The 19,087-nt window shown below is 46.9% G+C and overlaps 2 long non-coding RNA genes across 3 annotated transcripts; one reads left to right on the top strand and one right to left on the bottom strand.

Moving 5' to 3' along the window:
• Positions 1 to 535: 535 nt before the first annotated feature.
• On the top strand, positions 536 to 14,597 carry LOC148381195 (uncharacterized). 2 transcript variants are annotated; one of them, XR_015854595.1, is made up of 2 exons: positions 536 to 806; positions 14,410 to 14,597. It is a non-coding gene; the product is annotated as an uncharacterized LOC148381195 (long non-coding RNA). The 2 variants fall into 2 exon arrangements; XR_015854596.1 differs by having other exon boundaries at positions 14,335 to 14,597.
• LOC148381194 (uncharacterized) lies at positions 13,426 to 17,729 on the bottom strand. The gene is made up of 2 exons (XR_015854597.1): positions 17,396 to 17,729; positions 13,426 to 14,091 (listed from the first exon to the last, which is right to left on the bottom strand). It is a non-coding gene; the product is annotated as an uncharacterized LOC148381194 (long non-coding RNA).
• Between the last annotated feature and the right edge of the window lie 1,358 nt (positions 17,730 to 19,087).

The following is a 19,087-nucleotide window of genomic DNA, read 5'->3' as shown; positions in this document are numbered from 1 at the left end:
GCCAAGCTTTCTGACACGGCTTCGGGGAGTAAATGTGCGGGCGGGCGCTTCCCCATCTATTGGAAAAATATACTAATTGCAGGGAAAATTACCCCCCGAAAAGTTCAATAATACAATTTATTCAGGTTTGGCGGGCCGGATTAAACGGCCCTGTGGGCCGGATGTGGCCCGCGGGCTGTAGTTTGCCCATGTCTGGTCTAACTGCATAGCCTGTCAACATAGGCAGCCGTGTGATTACGCAATCCTCAGAGGAGGCTAGACAGGACGTTGGCTCCTCCGAGCGAATTGTCTTCAGTTTTAAAATGACTATAAAAATTCAGCGACTTTTGTTCAAAATGATACAAACTTATTGAAATTAAAAGGAAAATGACTTTATAATAAAAACAATTGAATTTGTTTTTCCCCTTTTCATGATGGCAGGGATGGCTGACCGCACGTCCCTGACCCTGCGTAATGTTTACTTGAAACTTGATGTAATCGAAGCCACGCAGTCTATCGACCTTTGGCCGTCTCCAAGTTATTCAAGGCTGGCTTTCCTTCTTTCCCCTTGTGCTCTTTTACTGTTGAACAGCTGTCTCGTCTGAGCGGCATATAGATAGCTCAAAGAGGGGAAAGAATCACTGGGAAGCCATTGGTCCAGCCTGTCCACTTCAAAGGATAGTTGGGGCATCGCATGGAAATCTGACTTTTTAATGGCTTGTCAAAAAATAGTCCCCACAAATGAATGTTTTTGGAACTGAATCCATTTTTGAAATGTGTTCGTGGGTGAGCTCTTCACAACTGTGATGTCACAATCCCGCTACAAGGTAAGCAGGGCTGCCACCACATAGGAAAAAAAAGGTTTTATTGACTTTATAGATGTTTTTCCCCCCCTATTTGCCCTGGTTGTCATGGTAACGGAATCTATAGTCCCCATTAGCCCAGTGGTATATTGGGTGGGTCATACATATGCTCATTGGCATGAAACCAAGCTAACCTATAAAAATCCGTCCAATTGCAGAGAAATGGCCTGTGTAAAGTTCTGTAATTCTCCATCCTTGAGGCATTTTGACAAACGCGTGTCACATGGTACCAACACACAATGGGGTCTGTTTTAAATTATAGAGGGGGGAAAGAAAAGACGTACGGGAGCGCTCGATGAATATCGGTAAAAACTCGGCTGTGTCACGGTAGGCTCTTGGTGTGATTTTCCTGGAAGGTCAAATTTGGTCCATGGCCTCGTTTTGAAACGGGCCCCAAGTGTAATGACAGATGACAGAAAGCAAATAAAAGGGCGTAACACCGACGTGCTTCGTTTCAGGTAAAAAAGCATCTGGCTGCCAGAATCGGTAGCGCCACGGTAGCCTCCGAGGCAACGTGCACTTTAATAAACTTTGGTGACTCAGCGAGGCATCCTGCACAGCTTGAAGTGCGGCATGTGTTACGCCCTCCAGGTGAAACCTTATCACTGGAAGATAAAAAGCAAGCTGCCGTATTTTCAAAGGGTGGAAACGCGCGGCCCCGTCCCCCCTCAGGGTGCGATTAACCAGCAACAGCGCTGTCAGCCCAGCTTTAAAGTCATTAGTGAGGGAATTAGCCGAGTTGTTGCAGTGACAGCACGTGTGACGACCAAAAGTCATTGCAAGAAATGTTGAAAGAAGAATTGAGTTGATGGCTGCAGGCCGACAGCACACCGTGTTTTTTCATTTACCTTTTTATGCGGTTTCATAATTACGGCCTACAAATTTTCGACATGCTTCATTTACTTCCTGTAATTCTAATTTCATGACGTTTGAACTAGGAAAAAACTACAAGCTTAACCAAACTATATGAATAGAAAATAAAATTAAATAAAAATATACCGTATTTGCCGGTGTATAAGTCGACTGGGTGTATAAGTCAACCCCCTAAAATTCGACAGAAATTTACGATTTTATGATATATCCTTTGTATAAGTCGAGCTCAATTGTTGCATTATATTAAACTTCAAAATTCAATCAGAAATATGCAAAATTTATTGACGAAATGTGTTCAAATTCCGGGAGGCCGTGCGCATGCGCAGTGGCCGGAAAAAGCTCCAGCCGAGCGGATCGGCTGTTTATAAGCACCGCGGAGGAGATCGCGGAGCCTCATTTGACTTCCAGCGGCCGGCGAGCTCGCGCACGCCGCCCGGCACTACCGGGAGGCCGGAAATAGCTCCAAGCCGAGCGGATCGGCACTTTATAAGCACCGCGGAGGAGATCGCGGAGCCTCATTCGACTTCCAGCGGCCAGCGCACTCGCGCACGCCGCCCGGCACCACCGGGAGGCCGTGCACACGCGCCAAGTGGCCGGAAATAGCTTTATAAGCACCGCGGAGGAGATCGCAGAGCCTCATTCGACTTCCAGCAGCCGGCGAGCTCGCGCACGCCGCCCGGCACATCCGGGAGGGCGTGCGCACACGCCAAGTGGCCGGAAATAGCTCCCGCCGAGCGGATCGGCTGTTTATAAGCACCGCGGAGGAGATCGCGGAGCCTCATTCGACTTCCAGCAGCCAGCGAGCTCGCGCACGCCGCCCGGCACAGCCGGGAGGCCGTGCGCACGCGCCGGGTGGCCGAAAATAGCTCGGGCCGAGTGGATCGGCACTTTATAAGCACCGCGGATGAAATCGCAGAGCCTCATTCGACTTCCAGCGGGCCGCGCACTCGCGCACGCCGCCCGGTTCAAATTTTCTAAGTGCCAACGGCTCTTGCGCCATAAAGAGTCCGCCTCGGCTGGTTCCCCATGTCGGCCAGAACAAGTGAAAATTCGGCCTCTTCCCCTGGAAGTCTGGCCAAGTTTGGCGAATATTTTCTAAGTGCCAACGACTCAAACGCCGTAAAGTGTCCGCCTCGGCTGGTTCCCCATGTCGGCCACCACAGGTGAAAATTTGGCCTCTTCCCCTGGGAGTCTGGCCAAGTTTGGCAAATATTTTCAAAGTGCGAACGACTCAACCGCCGTAAAGTGTCCGCCTCGGCTGGTTCCCCGTGTCGACCACCACAAGTGAAAATTCGGCCTCTTCCCCTGGAAGTCCGGCCACGTTTGGCGAATATTTTCTAAGTGCCAACGACTCAACCGCCGTAAAGTGTCCGCCTCGGCTGGTTCCTCCGGTTGGCCAGAAAAAGTGAAAATTCGGCCTCTTCCCCTGGAAGTCTGGCCAAGTTTGGCGAATATTTTCTAAGTGCCAACGACATTCATTTAGACATGGCGATTGAATGTTTGCGTACCGGTAGTTATTGTCGTTGCTTGACGCGCGATGACTCGCACATTCGCTCAATACCCAGTACTTCCCCCTAGCAGTCATCGTCGCTGCCTGGCTTTCGATGTCCGTTATTGAGGTGAGAATATTTGAAATTGTTGCTGAGGATGTGTGTTAATGCGACGAACGCGTTATAATGATTCAGTTTCTCGCTGTTTGATGAGCCTGACGGACGCACACCCACGCACAATGAGATACATGAGAAACGGCCTTGGTTACCATCACATTTGAAGCGATGAATACGAAGTTAAATTTTATGACTCGGTATATAAGTCGAGGTCGATTTTTTTCGGTCGATTTTGGATCGAAAAAGGTTGACTAATACACCGGCAAATACGGTATTAATTATAATGCAATATTTTTGCTTCTTAGTTGGAGCCAGATTATAGGAAAATAATTTTTTATGGAAAGTTTTTGACTAATTATCTTACATGTGGCTTTGATTAAAAAATACCAGTGACGATTATTTCCAGTGGAACCTGTTTGGTTTTTATAAGGTCTTTTTGTAGCAACCTAAGATATTACAAGAAGCCAGCAAACGCCTGGATATTAGGAAAGTAGAAATTGTTGTCAGGATCTTGAACGTCCCGTGTTTATAAACCGCGGCGCTAGCTAAGTAGCAATCGTCGGGAAACACAAGACGTCGCTTGCTCTGCTTTCCTTTGAACTTTCCCCGCCATCAGCAGAAATCTTTCCCTATCATTCCCCGTCTCACTCTATAATAGCTTGTTTTTCAGGGGGTGATGACATCATGCATTCCGTTTGCGAAAATCACCTCCTGCAGCAGACGCCGTAGCGTGCGCGTGATGTAATCGTTTCATCTGCCATGCAGGCAGCGAGTCGGACGTCATCGCATGATTCATCCCAGATTTCCACATTTGACCCGCAGCTGCCAATGGAATCCGATGATGTATTCTGCTATTTTTTTTCCTCGATTCTCCTTTTTCTTTCATGATTTTTATATTTCTTCCTGGAACATTGCGTTCCCGCTTGTCCGCCACGTTGCTTTGATACTGCAGCTGTAACAGCCCAATGGATGCCAGCAATAACTTGCAGAAGATTGAGAGGATAACGACCGGGAACGCCATCCGAGGAAAGACGCAACAAGCTAGCTGTTAGAATGGTTCTCGTCGAATTTTGGAGATGGGAGGGGGGAAGCAAATATGCCTTATGATGAGGGATAAAAAGTTGACTTATTTGTAAAATTTTCTTTAATCGGCAAACATTTCAGATATAATGGTTTCATTCTCTCCTCCGTAACACCCCTCCGTAGGAAATCCATTTCTTGAGAATGATTCTTCATGGGTGACATTTTGATATGTCACAGTAGGAAAAATAATTGCATTCATCTCTTTTGAAAGGAGATGGAAGTCTTCTCTTGCCTGTTTTAGAAGCCCTCTCTGTTTCATGCAAATGAGTTCAAACTCAAATTTTGTTACCATGTCAAAAGGGGGCGGAGCTAAAGGATTTGCAAGAACAGAAAAAAATAGTTGTAATTTTCACACATGTGGTGCAAAACTCAATGCAGCTCTTCTTACCTTTTAGCATTGACATGATAGCATGGCCAGGTGAAGATGAGAATTTAGCTTTAGCTCATTTAAGATTCTAGTTCAGCAGGCATAGACATTTTTCTTTTCCACCGTGCACCAAATCTGTCACTCAAAGGTCGCGTGAATAAGGAACAATACTGCCTCCTTGCAACATTTCTACTTTTCACACACACGCACACAGACGCATGCGAAGAAAGCAAGTCTGCTTTACAGTAGCGTGTTAATCGTTCAAAGGCTTTTTTGAGCGTATTGCCCCCCCCCCCCCCCCCCCCCCTCGCTGAGCATCGCTTGCGGGGCCTCGATCTAATGCGGACCGCATGCCGTGCTCGTGCGTGACGTTATTGACTTTTACATTCTGTCTCGCAGGAGAGGTAAAATAAGGATGGCGGTGCTTTGTCGCACCAAGCTCACAGTGAGTTTTGGCATGACGAGCCAGGTCTGCGTCTAGAAAGAAAAAGCAGCCTTCATTGCTTTTCTATTGACAACTTTTCCTGACCCGTTGATGGCATGGCGGCTGTGTGAATGGTGATGTCATGTGCACATAAAAAAAAAAACGAAAAAGGCTGAGTGGAGTGAGTGCCATAAAGAAGGAGCGTCTCGCAGGCTGAGCATTAGCATAGAGGCCAGACAGGTCCGCTTTCAAACCCAATCACCCGAGCTGTCATCTTTCTTGTCGCTTCCAGCCCGTACGACCGACATCAATTTGGAAATTGCAAATCCAAAAGTGATTGTTGTTGTTTTTTTTTTTTTATTCAATTGATTTAAGTTTTTTTCATGTGGTTGCAAAAGTGTGCACACCCATTGACAGCTAAGTATGCGGCTCTATTCAGATTGAATCAATCCCATTCAAATTCATCAGCTGGCCACCAACTTAACGACCAATTAAATATTATAATTAAGCTCGATTAAACAACAATGCCCCATTGAAATAAATTTCTTCCAAATATATTTGCTTGTCTGTGCCTCTCCGTAATTGGGATGTGACCTAAATATCTGACAGCAAGCTGCACTTGAGCGAGAGCGCCGCCTCATTGACCCACATATGCAGAGAGCATCGGAGCTTTTGCACGGCGATCGATACGGCGCTGTGTAACGTCCTTGCACTTGGCCTTGATCAAACCTACTCGATTCCTTTGCAGGCTTTCGACGTCCCTACCCCATCGTCCTCCAATTAAGCATCATTAAGTAAATATTTGTAATTAAATATGCAAGCAGGGGGTGGGGGAGAATGCTAATTACCATTTTGACAAGTACAAGTGCAAAGGTTCAATTGCAAATTGGGGTGTTGTGATTCAATTAAGTGGCAACAAATTAGCCCCAAGTTTGATGACACCGGTTTTTCTAAACGAGCCGATTCAGAATCCACCACCATCATCATCGCAATTGTAGAAACTATGATACGCTTGCTTGCTTTTGACCTATTTGTTTCATTTTGATCACTGTTGGTCTCGCTGGCTTTTTTTTTTTGTCCTCCCTGAGGCAATTGCACGTGGACTCGGGCTGACAGCTTGCCATTGGTTACATCTGAGATCATATCTAACACGCCGGCAGATAGTGGCAATGGCTAGCAACAGGGCGCTAATGGAAAATGTCGGGCTTTTTCCCCTAATGAGAGCTGCTTAATGTAAAGCTGCCCCAAAATATGTTTTCATAAGACTCTTATTTTGATTCATCTGCGCATTAACACTATAAATGCATGTGTTAAAACTAGCAGAAATGTCCCTTTCAAATCGATTTTATCGGGATGATTTTGTTGTCATTTGAGCTTGATTTTTAAAATAGACTGGTCATCAAAATCCATTAGGTCTAATTCCCCCCGCGGATTTTGTAATTGATTGCGACACGTCGTCGGCAGCCTGGTCCCGAGCGAGATTGATTTAGGACTTCCTCCCCGCGCTGGTCTCGCCAGCCTTGGCGACAACAATAACGTCGGCTCCGGCCTGATGTTCCGGTGTCCTCGTGGGATGCGATTCATGCGGTCTGTAATTTTGAGCATCCTCGGGATCTTGGATTGTGAGTTAGGAGGCGACTTGGTACCGGAGTACAAAAAAAAAGCACCCTGCTTATTCTACTGCATGCTAACAGCGGCATAGCTAAGGCTATGTTTTTTTGGTTTTCAGGTTAGAGTGGTGCAATGGTCAACGTTTTTCGTGAATAGAAATATTTTTGAGGCAGCGAAACAACACTCTTGATCTAAAATAGCATCTGTAAAAGTGTCTTGGCCCTTGGAGTATTTTGTCCAAAGTGTGTCACAGGCATGTTATAAAAGATACCTGAGAGCCATTTTGTCTTGTTTCTGTGCCTTTGTGAGACATGACAGAAGTGCGTAAAGATTGTCTTTTCCCGAGCGCAGACAATGTGTCGTGTTTTACAGTGTCGGGTCAGCTTGGTTTCTGGTGAGAAGTTCAAGTCACGCTGCGGTCACGCGCATTTACAGATCAACATAAAATGACAAGATGGGCGGCAGCTGGGTGGGAGTGGTTCTGTTGTTTTTTTTTCCGTTAACAGGACGCTAACTTCATTTTCTGTTCAGTTCGCCGACCTGGAGACGAACGGGGGAGTGGAGGGGGTGTGGCTTGTATTTAGTTGGAAAACTAAAACAGCTTGCGTGAGCTTCATGGCGCCGAGTGGGGGACGGGTTCCGCAATACAACTTGCTGTCTTCACACAAAACACCACCAAGCGCGTACACACCCTCTGGCACAAACTCTTAATTTCCTGCCTGCAATTCTGGCGGCTAGTCAGAGAAAAATCTGCTTCCCCTCCAACAATTGCACCTCTCAGTTCATACGTAAATCATCGCACAACGGGGATGTTACGCAAGGACCGAGCGACGATTGTTTGCGCCGACCGAGCGACATTATCTTCAAGACCGGACATCACCTAGAAATGGATTCCATTTCAGGGTCAATTCCGTGTGCCGCCGCCGTGCTTTTTCTGGCCTTGAATCAGCCAATAAAATCAATTAAAGCTCTTAGAGGATAACAGCACTGTGAATACTTCCAATAGTTCCCCTTCCTGATTATTTATCCCATTGAAATGTTTTGGCTTATCAAGCAATATCTTGACAGACTTTTTGGAGAATCCTCTTGCTGCAAACGGTGCTCAAAAGAACATCCTGCTGGTGGTGCCGGACTATTTACCCCTAATCTTAAAGACCAGGGAAAGATTTAGGAGAAGTCATCTGAGGCGAGTGGCATCCGACCAGCTCACGGCATGTCAATCCTCCACCCGGGCCGATTGAAAGCAAATGCTACGCATCAGTAACCCCCACGACCGGCTAGTAATTCGTCCGCGTGAAATCTCGGAATTAAGTGGCGCGGAAATTGAACCTTATTGATCGGATTCTGGGCAGCCAGCGAAGCGGCTTGCGATATAACACACTATTTAAAGTATTCACGCAAAAGGAATGTCATCAAATGGTTATTTTCAATTCGGGCTGGAGTCCGCACGGAATGACATCCGTGTTCGACAACTTGGCTCATTCGCCTCTTTCATGATTTCTGTCATATTTAGTTTTGTGTTGTTTTTGCTGACTTGGTTCATTTCTGTTGCCAGTTGTCTTCTCATACCAAAGTTACTACCTTTGTTTTAGTCGGCCAGTTTCCTCATCCATCAGTTTGCGTTGCGATGGCCTGATTGAGCTCAATCCTCTCCACAGGGGGCTGCAAATGAAGGAAATGTTGATCAGGGCAACACCAAAGCAAACAGCCCGAGTCGTCTTGTCTAAATGATCGGAGCAGCCTGATCTGAGCTCATGGAGCTTTTGAGGTTAGATTGGACTCAGCAGCAAGTGGCTTGCCTTAATGTGATTAGGGCTCTTTGAACCCTCGCAGGAGCACTGGGAAACCTTTACTGATGCAGCCTGTCCCAATGGCTGCCGCCACCACGTTGAGCTTGCAGATTCACTGTTGTTCAAAGAAATCTAGTCCGGTCGTTGGGTCATAGAAGACTTTTTATATCGTGTCTGTTGATGGGGTGGCAATCACTTGGTCCAGTGAGCTGAGTTGTCTCAGGTACTCATCTGCAAGGTCTCTTCAGCCGAGTAGCCCCGCCCAAGTCCTTATCCACATCATTGTTGTGTAAAGAGACGCCGCCTAATCCTATCTGGATCGCAAATCCTCTTCAATTTAGGTCCAGACTGTATGGAAACATTTGACTTCCTGAAACTCACCTGGAGTTTTGTCCATTCTTGTTACATATAGCAATGAGATAGACAGAACAGCAACTGGAAATGAAAATGCAGCGTTTTCATCTGAAATGATTAGCACAAACTCCTAAAGTCAGAAGAAATAATTCCATCACATCAAATTTTTTCATTTGTATTAATCCCAAATCAGCGCCATGAATTGGGATTAAAACCCCCTGTCCCCCCTCCCCTCCCACACCCCACTTGGATAAGAGCTGCTCTTTATTCCTCTGAGGGCTTATGCTCATAGTGGATCTATCTCGGCTCTGCAGAGCCCATAAATTGTGGCTAAAAAGGAGAGGCAAACACAGTGGGCTGCCGGTGTGGGAATCAGGCAACATAATCCTTTGTCATTATCTGACAGTCGCAGGCATCGCACATCTGCTGCCGGCTGCGCTTTCAGGGGGAGGAAAACAAGGCCTCTTTGGGTTAAGAGGGTCAGGGACACTCCTTCTGAGACTTCGGTGTTCTTCGACAACAGCCGCCCAGTCACTGATAGCTTTATCTCGGCGGCGGCTTAGTAGGCGCCTAATTGTGCCAGAGAAGCCACGCTCGGGAACAAAAATAATAATACAACTTCCTGTGCTGCTGCCATTTGGGCGGCAAATATGACAGTTTAATGGCACAGAAAAAGGCTGATTCATGTTCCAAAGTGAGAACAAGGAGTTTGCCACTCAATTTTCAGTGACCAGAAAATATCCTCTAATAATTCTTTTCAATTTTAGTCACTAACTGTGTGTTTGGAATTATGCCATCATGACGCATCTGTCATTCGGAGAGCAAACAAAACATAAATCCCGCTTTAGCGTTGTCTCGAGACGTAATGCAGACAATCGCTAGTTGAAAACAAGTTGTACGATTGAGTCCAAGACAAAAACAACGCAGGGGAAGCTGATCCTGTTTGTTTCTTCAAAGGGGACCACTGCAAAGGCAGCGTGGCGACAGGAAAACAGTCAGTGGAAAGGATACTAATCTACAACTAATCCCCTCAGCATCTGCCACCAGTGCATTAATCAGACAGAAAGGAAACATGTTATTTCTCTAATACCAAACACACACACCTGAATCAAAGCAGTTGAAGAATTCAGTGTCCTTTTTTTTCTCAAAACATAATATTTGTTGTTTTGTTTTTGTTCTGTTCTAACCAAACCATGATTACTGCTGCCAAAAATCAACAGCGTAGGAAATGTACTGTACTTGAATTGCTCCTAATAATGATAAATCTAGATTTAAAATGGCTTTGTAAAGGGTTTCCCGCTCCTAATTTTCAAAGTTCAAAGTTCAAGTTCAAAGTCAGCTTTATTGTCAATTTCTTCACATGCCAAAGACACACAAAGAAACTAAAATTTCGTTCCCCGCTATCCCACGGTGACAAAACATGGCACACAATAGACAATCAAGTAAACAGCAGTGTGCTGAATAAATAATGAATAAATAACACAACAAATAAATAAGAGGAGCAAAAAGGAGCAAGTGAGCGTACAGCAGACATTCCAGAAAATGGCGCAAAAGTGCAGCACGCTACACCGAAGGGGGTAGCGAGTTCAGGGTCCTAACAGCCTGGAGAATGAAGCTGTTGGCGAGTCTGGTGGTGCGGGAGCGCAGGCTCCTGTACCTCTTCCCAGAGGGCAGAAGGTCAAACAAAGAGTGAGCTGGGTGACTCACATCACTCACAATCGCGGTTGCCTTGCGGGTGAGATGGGAGGGGTAAATGTCCTTCAGGGAGGGGAGCGAAGCACCAATAATCTTACCAGCTGTATTCACTATGCGCTGCAGGGCCTTCAAGTTCTGGTCAGTGCAGCTACCACCCCAGACAGCGATGCAACTGGAGAGGACGCTCTCAATAGTGCCACGGTAGAATGTAGACAGGACTGCCTGAGGAGCACAAGCACGCCTGAGTTTCCGCAGGAAGTACAGTGGGCGCTGAGCTTTCTTTGCCAGTGACGCGGTGTTTGCCGACCAGGAGAGGTCCTCACTGATATGCACCCCCAGGAACTTGGTGCTGCTCACCCTCTCCACCACAGCACCGTCGATGATCAGCGGCTGGTGTTTTGCTTGACCCTTCCGGAAGTCAACAACGATTTCCTTGGTCTTGTTGACGTTCAGCAGGAGGTTGTTGTCCCTGCACCACGTGGTCAGAAGGTCAACTTCCGACCTGTACCGAGTCTCGTCGCCCTCCGTGATGAGACCCACCAGAGTCGTGTCGTCAGCAAACTTCACTATGCGGTTGTCCCTGTAGGTCGCAGTGCAGTCATGCGTCAGCAGGGTGAAGAGCAGTGGACTGAGCACGCAGCCCTGGGGGGCCCCCGTGCTCAGCGTGATGCTGGCGGAGATTTTGTCGCCAACACGCACCACCTGAGGCCTCTGACAGAGGAAGTCCTGTAGCCAGTTGCAGAGGGAGGTACTGAGGCCCAGCTCGTCGAGTTTGCAGATGAGTCGCTGCGGCACAATAGTGTTGAAGGCAGAGCTGAAGTCCACAAACAGCAACCTCACATATGAGTCCTTTCTCTCCAGGTGGGTGAGGGCCGAGTGGAGGGCATAGCAGATGGCATCCTCAGAGGACTGTTTGGCATGGTACGCAAACTGGAAAGGGTCAATGGTGGGGGGGAGAACGGATTTGATGTCCTCCATGACAAGTCGCTCAAAGCACTTCATGATGATGGGCGTCAGGGCCACGGGGCAGTAGTTATTGAAGCAGGACGGTGCAGGTGTCTTCGGCACAGGAACGATGGTGGCAGCCTTGAAACACGAAGGGACGATGGCCTGCTGCAGGGAAACGTTAAAGATGGCCGTGAAGACACCCGACAGCTCGCCAGCGCAGTCCTTCAGCGCACGACCCGGGATGTTGTCAGGGCCCGCCGCCTTACGGGTGTCAATAGCGGCTTGAAACACGAAGGGACGATGGCCTGCTGCAGGGAAACGTTAAAGATGGCCGTGAAGACACCCGACAGCTCGCCAGCGCAATCCTTCAGCGCACGACCCGGGATGTTGTCATGGCCCGCCGCCTTACGGGTGTCAATCGCGGCAAGCGCCCTCCTCACTCCGTCGGCAGAGAGGCACAGGGGCTGCTCATGTGGGGGGGGAGTGGTCTTCAGCGGGCAAGTGCTGTTCTGGGCGTCGAAGCGAGCAAAGAAGCGGTTAAGATCGTTCAGCAGACGGACGTCGCCCTCACAGCTCCACGGCGCGGGCTTGTAGTCCGTGATGGTCTGAATGCCCTGCCAAAGGCTCCGTGCGTCCTTGCTGTCCTCGAAGTGGGTGGAGACCTTGCAAGAGAACGCCTTTTTCGCTTCTTTGATGCCCCGGGACAGGTCTGCCCTCGCTGTCCTCAAGCCAGCCTCATCCCCCGCTCTGAAAGCTTTGTCCCTGGCCCTCAGCAGTCTGAGGACAGCCCCTGTCAGCCACGACTTCCAGTTCGCACGAGTGACGACGGATTTTGAGCGAGTCACATCATCGATGCACTTCGCGACGTAAGAGGAAACAGAGTCAGCATACTCCTCTATGTCCGTCCGATCGTTGTAGGTGGCCGCCCGCCTAAACATGTCCCAGTCAGTAGTACCAAAGCAGTCACGATAAACGCATGAACCAGGCCCTACCTACTGGGAGCAAAATTAAGTTCAGTGTCTTGCTCAAGGACACTTTGACGTGATATCTCGTCGCCTGATCATATCTTCACTCAAGCACACCTCCTGCATCCATAAGCGGCCTTTTTTTTCTTTTTTTGATGAATGAGACCGCATCATTAGCATACATGTGAGTTTGCGGATCATTGCACAAATCGTTGCCTAACAAAGACTTAGTGATACTTGACTCGGCATCCATTTTGTACATCACGGCTTATTTGAAGGAGGAGGACCTAGTTTACCAAGAGAGTCAGTATTGCCAACTTGGAGATTTGGCCTCTTTATTTAGCGTAAATTTCGGGCTATAAACTTTTGAAACCCGTTAGTGATGGTGGATTTTTTCACACTGCTTCACGCTGTCAGGATCCGCTGGCAGACTTGTGCGAAAGTTGCTCTTCGCATGCGTCCAGTTTTTGTCAACGATTTCTTGCCGGTGGTCATCCAAGCCTCCCATTCAAGTTGGAGGACCACTTTGAATCGATTCATTTATTCAGAGTTTACGTGCAACCACTCCGTTTCCTTCTTTATCAGCCAGCTCAATGGCTTTTAACTTGAAAGCTGCGTCATATACACGCCTTCCAGTGTCTTCCATCATTGGGCTCTGTTTACGCTAACTTTCCTCGTGCACAACGTGCCACTACTGTCTTCCTCGACGCATATATTCCACCTCTGTCACTCTTACCTTTTCTGCTCGAGCCCCCCATGATGGCCGTTAGAAAATATGCATGTAAAGTCGCCGCATGATCGTGTAAGGTTTTTAATGTTTAATTACCATTTGTAAGAGATTATACACAAAGATGATTGTCAGGAAAGAGATGGGACGCATAACTTTTATTAACATAACAGCACAACAGCGGTTCACAGTCTTTTTATTAGTGTATAAGTGTATTAGTCATGAGAAAAATCACGGAAAAAATAACTATATAAGCCACACCGGACTATAAACTGCAGGGTCCAAAATTTGAGAAAACAGTAGCGGTTTATAATCCGAAATTTACGGTAATCACTTTTCCAACTGCTCATTCCACGATTGCTCAGAATTTAATCCCCCGCTAAGAATGAGACATGTTGGAAACTTTTGACCTGAGGTATGTGGACACAATATTATTAAAGCTTGTTGGTATCACACGTAAAACATAATGACATCATTAAGACTTGCAAAGTATTTGTTGCAAATTTTGTGCATCACCACAGGGTTAGTGGCGAGTCTCGGCGTATTGTTAAGATGATTAACGCCACCGAGAATGGTGAGCGGACAGGTCATCGATGGCGCTTAATCAACAGGAAACAGGTTGTGCTGTCGCCGCTTTCCTGAAGCCCCATCAATTAGGGGAGGGGGGGGAGCTTTTGTCGAGGTCCTATTCCACAGATGAGGGATGAGCTGGTGCATCGGTGTCGGGGGTGTTTGGGATGGCGCGACTCGTCTGTTATGATGTGAAAGATAACACAGCGGTGCATCTGTCAGCGCTGATCAGTGGCTAGAAAAACAAAAAAGTCTTCATGACGGTCAACAACAACTTAGCTCAGTTCTTTTCATTTGTTCTCTTAAAGGAGATAGTATAATGTGCATATTTTTCACAGATTTAAGGCATCTTAATAACTTGTCGGACTTGTGAAAGTACACCAAGGATATACCTTATGTACCCTTTCTTTTTTATTTATGTTTTATCTTTTCCTTCATGTAAAAACACCTTAATGATATTATTCATCATGTTCCACAGAAAGCGTAGTGGTGGTGGCTGTGGTGGGTTCCGTCATTTGAAAATAGGGGATGACCTCAGTCGTGTCCTTTCCAGGCTCCAACTAAAAACGCACTGTGCACACATGGACTCGGTGCGCTGGAGGCAGCCGATAGAAATAGAATTGCTGCAGGGATTCCTCCACCAAATGACCTGGAAAACATCAGCTGCTCCACTTGTGTGAGGAATATCGTGTTTATGAGACCAGGGAAACAAAATGATAAAAACAGTGTTTGCAGAAAATATCAGATGACTGTTTTGTTTTGTTTTTCTCTTCTGCTATCCTACAATGGCAATAATATCAAAATCTGTCTTTACACCAGTTCTTCATGTTTGAATCGCCGCATTAAAGCAACAAATTCACTTGGTGGGCGCCAAGAGGAACTGAAGGTTGCTCGCATGGACCGACTCCAACTCAACATTCTTTCCTCAAAGGCCCAAAAAAAAAATCATGTGGATTTGGGAGAGCGTGCATAGGAATTTCCTCACCCGTTGTGCCGCTGTTGTTTGTGTGTTGTGCGAGTGGAAATCAGCGTGTGGGGTCTTTGTGTTCACCAGGCAGGGAGAGGGAGACCTGCATGGGTGATTAATGGGGGGCTGCTTCTTGTGTGAGGCGGCGTACACAATCGGCCAGGGCCGGACCGCAGCTCCGCCGGGCTTGTCCTTCACATGAGGAGAAGGAGAAAAGGCGAGTGATGGGGGTGGGCTTGGATGGGGGGGGATGGAGGGGCTTTTCCTTCTGCCCATCCATCTCGTTTCCGTTGGCCCCCCTGTCCTCAGCCAAACCATATCCCCGCCCACTCTCACTTTTGCAGACACGTTGTTTAACTGGTGGGGGGGGGGGGGGGGGGGTTGACGACGCAAAAACACTAGTTCAGCAGCAAGTGCAGAAGAAGGCAGTGGGGGGGGGGGTAGGCAGGTTGCGGACCCCAGCCGTGAATCAGCCGCCCCACCTCCCTGCGCTTTGGGTATGCGGCCCCTCTTTTCCCCTCTATGTTAAACAAGTCTTTTTAAATGGGCCTTAACCTGGGGTTCGCCCAAAGGGACCATTGTGGGAACGGATGTGTGGACACTGGTGCTCGGTAAACACTCCGACTTGTCCCCTTTCTCACATTCTCAGACCATTTCTTTTTTTTTTTTTTTTTTTTTTTGCCGGCCAGCCCGGAAACTGGAGTCTCTGTAATGAGAATGTATTACTGAGGCAAAATAATATATTATTGCAGAAACACAGCCGCCAAGTTATATAGATCACATTCAGCATATGTTGATTTTTAAACTGTCTTGTTGGTGAGCACAAATAATCAGATTACATAAATCAAGTCAGACAAACTGGTGTGTGGAAGCAGTCGAGGGCTGATTTGCCGTCACCGGCGACACACTTGGCGACTCACACATCCAGTAAAGTTCATCTCAAGACCCCCATGTGACCCTCGTAGTGTTCCTGGAACGTTATCATTTCGTATCAATATTCGTCATCTGACTGGACGCCGTGTTTCCTTGTAAACTCGTCTCGTTCCCGGCAGTTTCTATTTCAACACTGATGCTTTGATGAGAAAAAAAAAAGAGGAAGTTCACGGAAACATTGCGACTCCTTGGTTTCCTCCTGTGACGCGGAGTGGGACTTCCAACAAGCCCGCTGCGTTGTCACAAAAACATTAGGTACACATTCACCTGGCTAGCTTATCAGGATATTTTGCATCCGTACAAATAAATACAAATTATATAAAATAAATACAGATGATTCTATTCTTATTAATGAATGAATAATTTATACAACTGGTAGTAGTTTTGCGACAGTTTTTGCTGAGAGTAAATAAAACTGTTTTGTTATGAGTACTGGGCGCAGCAGTCGTCCACAGCTAAGCACTTCCCGTGTTTCACTGGCCTCTCGTATTTCTTTGAAAGCACGTGTGGGGCATGTAAACATCTCAAGCAGAAAGTACAAGGAAGGGGAGGTCGGAAAAAAAAAAAAAAAAGAACTTTAGTTGTCTGACACTCGGCGGGATGCTCGTTGCTATCCGCTACGGAGCCCGATGTCGCCATAAAGGACGTCCTTGCTGTTGTATTGATTTCCGAGCATAGCAGGAAACCATCAAGAGCTATAAATATTACGAGAGAGACGCCGGAGAGCTGACAATAGAATTCCTACAATTTTATGGCGAGTCAAAGAAAACGCTACAAACAATAAATGGAACATCCGAATATTATCATACAGACTTCCAAGTGTTGATTTTTTTTTATTCTGGATTGGCTTTGAGGTCCGGAGACGTTAATACGCTGCTTCTTCTTCAGCATCTCCCGGAAGTATGTTTCCATCAATATTCGTAATAAATATGTATATATTTTCTCCCTATAGGAATAATGTTTACATGCTTTGTGCCTGCTACGGCTAAATCAATTTTGCATCTAGACATCAATCGGTTAATCAATCACACGCGGGCAGGAAGTCAATGCGCTAGTTGTAAAAAAGATGTTTCTGTTGTTAAGTGAGCGACATGAAAACATATTCCCCCAAAATGTGATGGTAATTAGCCACGGCGCCATTTTGCAGTCATTTCATTTGTAAGCGTAAAGGTGCCTTTAGCTCTTGATGCCCTGAGTGCGGTCGTTCTTTTTGATGGTCTATTAAGCAATCAATAATATTGTGTCCGAGGGAAGTCTATAGCGCATCACGTCCTATGAATAAAACATCCAACAAATGTCCTGGGAGAGACAGTTCAGCATGCATTAGCGCAGACAGCCCAGTCCAAAAAAAACAACCCCGAAAAAAAAATACACTGGCAGCTTTTAAAGCCAAAAGCACAAAGTGGAGAAAACACACGTAGAGTTTGCGGCGAGCAGAGAGGGCGACTCGGACATAGTGCTTGTTTGTTAGCCCGTGAATGGGAGCTTTGTGCATTTCTGCTCTCCAAGGAATGGCGACAATGGCAAATCGGACGATTTATGAGTCGCGCCTGACTCCGAGGCCAGCCGCGATATCTGGACTTGGCTGCTGCGGAACTACAAGCGGAGTTGCTGTTTGGGCTAGCATAGATATTTTCACCTCCACTTTTGCTGTCCAGCTTCACATTTTGATACTCATGGCGAATCTTGTTTCTTCTGTCTGAGCGCTCGACTCCCAAAGTCAAGCAGGATGAAGTCCGCATTCAAACAATACCATGGCCCTCCCTCCATTACAGTCACGTCTGGCGCTACAGGTGACCAGCTGTCCGCCTGTGTTGCACTTTCCTCCGGGACAGCTGCAGCCATCAATCACGCCCTCCCTCCTCCTCCATTCCACTAGCCTTGAAACGAGTCGTGTCCGTCTGGCCGCTCTGACCGCAACAACATCAGGCTGCCTCATCTGGTCCCACGTCACTCCTCCAGGCAGTGGGGGGGGGGGGGGGCGCTGTTCTCGACTTCTACCTACCGACACAGATGTCATGAATTTTAAGCTTTAATGAGGCGGCTACAAGATGTTGGAAACCTCTGAACAAGGCAAAGAAAAATAAGAAAAACAAAGCTCATGCAGAAGACTTTTCACACAACCGTTTTGTGTAATTATGACTTTTTACTACCACGATAGTAACAAAGCCTTTTGGGAAATGCCCTTGCTGGTGTGAAACTGGAGAGATTTTCAAATTTCACCTGTTTTCTTCCACTTGAGCGCGCCAGCACTCACATTAGGAAGAGTTTTATGAGGCCGTAAAATGATAACACGACCGCGGCGTGACGCGTGCGTTCAATAGCCGCAGATGGAAAGCATTGAAGACCATTATTGTGTTCCTCGGAGGGGGCTGGAGGTCGTCTTCCGCCGTGAACTCTTTGGTACACTTTTTAAAAGAGAAGGGGCTCTTAACATATGCAAACTTTTCTCAGTTGCAGCCCATCCCCCTCCCCTGTCAAGATCCAGCCAGCCGACGCACAGTTTCTTTTCTCAGAAATGCTAAAAGGAAGGTTCAGTCATTGTGTTCCCTGGAACGTCTTCCTTGTTAATCAGAAAGAAAGAGAAAAAAAACAAAAGGAGGCGCTGACAGCCACGACAGGCAACTTCAGAGGCCAACATGAAACGGGACTCGAATTCTGTACTCCGTGTTTATCTGAGGAGGGCTTGGCCAAAGACACCTCAATAAACAAACCAATGTGGAGAACTCACAGCGGGGATGCGAGTAGCCAAACAACATTGCTGCACATGTGTCGCTATAATTAGCCTTGAAAGCGGAATTGAAAATCCCAATGTCTGGTTGCTCTGTGAGACAGAGAGCTAATTGTTAATATTTTCAAGTGATGACTACGAGTTTTCATGCGTGGCTCATTGTTGTGTCTTTGGGAGTGGACGGTGAGTCGGTCGGGGAAACTGCATGGGTGGAGTCTGTCTGGACGCTCAGACACGAGCACATCACTTCACATTCATCATTTAACGTGGAATAAAAATTGTAGAACTGGTTGACTAGATACTGAATCAAGATCTTCCATTGGCCATCTCAGTCCCCAGACCTCAACCCAATTGAAATTTTTTTGAGTGACCTAAGAGGGCAAAAAAAAAAAAAAATCAGGCTGGAATGTGCAGGCCAGGCCAGTAGTTGGCGATAGCGTTTTGTAGCGAAATATAGCTAACCACTCATTCACAAAAGATTTTTTTTTTTAATTCTATAGAATTTCTAGTCCTTCAGTAATGCCATGCGTCACGTTAGCAAGGTTTGTACTTTATTGATCCCTAAGGACATTCTGGAAATGAGTCCTGGACACTTTTTGC

Source organism: Syngnathus floridae, chromosome 20 (assembly GCF_059516105.1).
Source record: "Syngnathus floridae isolate MCC-2025c chromosome 20, RoL_Sflo_1.0, whole genome shotgun sequence".
Lineage (NCBI taxonomy): Eukaryota > Metazoa > Chordata > Actinopteri > Syngnathiformes > Syngnathidae > Syngnathus > Syngnathus floridae.
The sequence above is the reverse complement of the archived record's forward strand: the minus strand, read 5'-3'. Positions and strand labels throughout refer to the sequence as shown.